This window comes from Littorina saxatilis, linkage group LG17 (genome assembly GCF_037325665.1).
Source record: "Littorina saxatilis isolate snail1 linkage group LG17, US_GU_Lsax_2.0, whole genome shotgun sequence".
NCBI lineage: Eukaryota > Metazoa > Mollusca > Gastropoda > Littorinimorpha > Littorinidae > Littorina > Littorina saxatilis.
The window spans coordinates 54,371,045-54,376,044 of record NC_090261.1 but is presented as its reverse complement, the minus strand read 5'-3'; positions in this window follow the sequence as shown (position 1 = coordinate 54,376,044).

The window sequence follows — 5,000 nt, the reverse complement described above, 5'->3', positions numbered from 1 at the left end:
TCATAAAGCTTCACATTAGAGGCGTTTTTGATAGTGGAAAAGGCAAAGTAGGAAATAGTTAGCTGCAACTCTTGTAAAGTCAGATTGTTTCCGTGCAAAACCAAAAAGACTAGTCACATTTTATACGAAAATTATCCGATTCGCCCATGCTATGCCACCGTGTGCAAATATAAAATAATACAAGGCATTTTTTCTTACTTACATATGTTTCCCCAAAGCAGAGTGAGCAGCTTCAAGAAAATGAGTGTTTTGAAAACATCGTTTTAGGCAAAGTCGCTTCATACCCCCCTAAATATGAAAGAGGCGATCAAATACTAAACTGAGGGTATGACACCCGACAGTTTGTTTATTTCATATGACGACGATACATAAGATAACAAAATACTGTCACTTGTTGATTCGTCTTTACACTGTTATTGTTAGGGGTTTAAGCCATTCCTTTTTTTGCAATTCAGTAGAAAACGTCACCACAGCTGATCGACGTCGTCCTCCTCGTCGTCACAGGGCTATGCAGACAAGACCGTTTCGACGTCAAAACAACGCTGGCTTTGTGGTATCTTCGTCCAACGTAGTCCACGTAGCTTGCGATCAGCTGGTTGTATGTCACCCACCTTCCCCGTGCCAAACGGTGCAAAAGAAAACCGCCGTTGATGACGTAGTGTACGTCGTGGACGTTTTCCTCTTCATGTTTGGCGAGAAACCAAATGTGGGCAGCCAGAATGTGCTTTCTGGCTTCTCGTGGCAGATCTAAGGGCTCAAACAAAGATGTTGGAATGTTAGAGAGCTCATGTTCAAAGGCTGATGGCAGCAGCTCTGGAGTGGCCTCTAAGATCCTGACTAGTCGCTGGAACATTGTTGGGTCAACATTTATGGCCTCGCCTTGAGAGGACACCACAGACTCAAAGGCTAGGGTGACAGCCTGATCACTCTTCTTGAGTGTGAACGGTCGGCAAGCGAAGACCCTACTAACCATGTCTTGAATGACGATTTGTCCCAGTAGTTTTACTGTGTCCACATTTACAGATTCGTTTGCGACTTTTCCGCTGAAGAGAGTTTTCCGTCTCCGCTGAATGAATTCCTCCTCTGGAAAAACTCCAGAATTTTCTTAATGTCCGCGTGTTCCCTTTTCTGTCTTGACTTGCTTGAATCCTTATGCTGGTCACTTGTAATGAAAGGCACACCTGTCACACGCTGCATGCCAAGTATTCACACCAGTCTTTCACTTTCACCCATGCCTGTTCCCCTCGTCAAACCTCAATTTGTCTTTAAGCTGCGCATCAGAAGCTGTTCAATAACGAGGTCTGAGGACAGTCCTGCCCAGTATCGATCGCTGCGCCGGATGTTGTGGTGGCCTTTCATGAGCTGCTGATATACAGGAGGACACCTCGCAGTATGGGAAGATGATGATAGTTGTAGGTAAGCCCCTTGACATCTGATCGGATGTGTGCCGTCAGACAAAAGATAGTAGCAGAACATAAATGAACCGAAGGGAAGGAGGCGGGAGCGGGGCTGGAAAGGTGGTAGTGATAAGAGAGAAAGGAGACACTACTAGTGCAATTTTGATGTTTGAAAAGCTGCTGAAACAGAAAGAATCAGAGTCAGTGAATTTGATCTGTACATTTCATTCTATTTTCAGCACTACGTTTTTGTTTTGTATGTGTTTTTGTTGTAACTGTACTACTGTGTGACAATTGCATGAGGTTGGTATCCTGAACGCCGTATAAAAACTTCATGGCTAAAGGCATGAACCTACAAACAAACAAACAAACAAACAAACAAGAAAATACACGAACAACATTCTTACCCGTTGAAAAGCTTTTCAAATGACGGCTTGCTTGTTAAAAAGAACCACTCCCTTCATGTTGTCTGACTCAACGACAGATTGTCTACCAGACAGTATCAAATTCAGTCGCAAGAAGATACGTGCCTCTGTTGTTAACCAATTGGCACAGGCTAACAACATACACCAGTGTCTTGGCGTGGTACACACATATTATATTACTCGATTAACAATAAAATCGTCCATTAAAACAACCATGCAGACCTTACTTTTGACGAACCTCGGGCAAATACGGTAATTTGATCGTGCGTATACATTTTGTTTGCAACAAATCTCATATGACTCATTACGGTGATTTGATCCCGCGTAATCATTTACTTTGCAATAAATGCTCCTCAGAGTCTGTATTAGATTAATTAATGTTACCTGGACTGTTAGTGCGGTTCTGATAGCTCCATGTGTACAGAGCGAAGGATTTGTCCTTGCTGAGTCAGGGTTGTTTATGCCAAATGTATGAATTCACGGAGACTATAGTGTTTACGTCCAAACTATTGTTTAACTCATTGTCTCCCAGGCACGGATATATCCGTACCCACTCATATGGCTCTATCTGACCTGGTACGGATATATCCGTACACACAGTTACTTTAGTCGCTTCCTGTAACGTCGATATAACGCCTGCATTCCAGCGTGTTGCTACACAGTTTCTACACAGTTACTACAATTCTGAGTGACCTGCTGCATCTGGTCTCGGCTAAAAAAAAACTTGGTCAACATAGGTGGGGTAGAAAGTGTTAAAAAATCAGATTATCAAGGATTGCTTTGTTCACTTCAAGCGTGATGTAACTTTAGCATTTTTAGTAGTTGCACGGTGCTAGTTATTGCTACTGGAGCAGCGTAATTTCATATGATTTTATGTTTGGATGCCTCGCTGCAAATGGCCATACAAAAGACTGTCATGATTTCTGTACAGAGCTTATATGTTGACTTTTCCACTCTGTGTCGATTTAACCAAAACTTCAATTCAATAGACCCTATCATTATTCCAAGCTCTCGTAAGCTCTCGCAAACTTCAGAGCATAGCACAGCATGTGGTACAGCGATCTCGCGCGAGCTGCAAAAGCTGAGGTTCGAAGTTCTCGCGACGTTCAAAGCATATTAACAAAGAGCTTGTCTCGCGAGAGCTGCTCAGATACCATAAAGATCTATTACATTATCGTGAAAAATGTACAAACACAAGTTTACAAGTTACTGTTTCTGGACACATTATCCGTACTTAAGTATATACAGGGTGACCCAAAAAAAAGAGTACCCAAACAAAACGTCATAAATTGACCAAAAATAAAACAATCTTCATAACATTTATTTACACACACAAGTAGCCTCTGCATGATTTGCACAGAAAATTTTAGCGTTCTAGCTTGTCTTTCAGGAAAGTTATGCTCATTCTACAGAACATGCTCCAAATGGCCTCCGCGCCGCTGCAGGCAAACTTGTACTCGCCGCGCAAAGTTATCAATCACCCGCACACACTCCTGTTGCGAGATTCTGCGAATGGTTGTTGTGATGGCTCTCTTGAGTTCTGTGATTGTCTGTGGGTTGTTCCTGTAGACGTTGTCTTTCAGGAACCCCCAAAGATAGAAATCTGGGAGATTTAAATCCGGGGGAGGCCATTTGGAGCATGTTCTGTAGAATGAGCATAACTTTCCTGTAAGACAAGCTAGAACGCTAACATTGTCTGTGCAAATCATGCACAGGCTACTTGTCTGTGTAAATACATTTTATGAAGATTGCTTTATTTTTGTTCAATTTAAGACGTTTTGTTTGGGTACTCTTTTTTTTGGGTCACCCTGTATTAGAAATATTGGAAATGTCCAAGAACAGCAAGATATTGCCTGGTTATATACTCCTCGCCTACTTCTCGTTGGCAAGAAACTCGTGATTTATGAATAATTGAGTGTCAGATGTCACGTGAGATCATTATATTACAATAACGTCAAGCCGGCGTACATGCGCACGTAGTTTTTTTGTCTGTGAAATAAAGGCAACATGCCGAGTGCGTATTGGAACAGCGCTCCTTTCCGTTATATATAATGTTAAAATTATTATAGTGTTTTCTTTTCTATTACCGCCTCTCATTGTATTCTTTTCTTTGTTTTTGCTTTGTTGGGGTATCCCATTCCTGTTGTGAAACTGTGTATTTTATTTGTTTGTTCGTTCATGGGCTGAAACTCCCACGGCTTTTACGTGTATGACCGTTTTTACCCCGCCATTTAGGCAGCCATACGCCGCTTTCGGAGGAAGCATGCTGGGTATTTTCGTGTTTCTATAACCCACCGAACTCTGACATGGATTACAGGATCTTTTTCGTGCGCACTTGGTCTTGTGCTTGCGTGTACACACGGGGGTGTTCGGACACCGAGGAGAGTCTGCACACAAAGTTGACTCTGAGAAATAAATCTCTCGCCGAACGTGGGGACGAACTCACGCTGACAGCGGCCAACTGGATACAAATCCAGCGCGCTACCGACTGAGCTACATCCCCGCCCTGTGTATTTTATTTATTGGCATGACATGTCACTGTGCGTTTTGATTCTGTACTTCAGCTTATATGTAGTAAATGTTGGTAATCTTCAGTACAAAGGAAAAAAGAGAGACTGCTAACGTTCCAAAATTCAGAATATATAAAAACAAGCTTAGAATAGTTGGTTATTGTTTGTGTTGTTTTGTTAGTCATAAATTAAACGATCCAATAACCTACCATTCTTGGTTTTTATTTATTTCTTTAGATTATAAGCCTACATTCGGGTTGGGAGTTGATCTGTACACAGTCGAACTGGTCTATAACAACTCCACCCGAGGAACCGACCGGAAGTGATCGTAATGGACAGGCGGTCGCTATGAAAAGGTAAATTATGGGGAAAGTTTCTTCGGAGATTTTTTTGGGGGGTGTTGTATTGGGCAAGTGGTCGTTGTTGAGAGACGGTCGTCAAGGCAGGTTTGAACGCACAGTACCCGGCGAAACTAAACGCAGCATAATCGTGCACACTGTCGCAAGTGGTTATTTTCGTCGTTTTTAAAAATAAAGCTGTGAAGTAGGAGTTCGATACGAATTCGATACGATATCTTAAAAATAAAAACAGATTCGTGCAGTGTATTCTGCGTAATATGTTGTAGGTTTGAAGTAAGATGTGACTGCAACCAAAGGTGTTACAGTGTA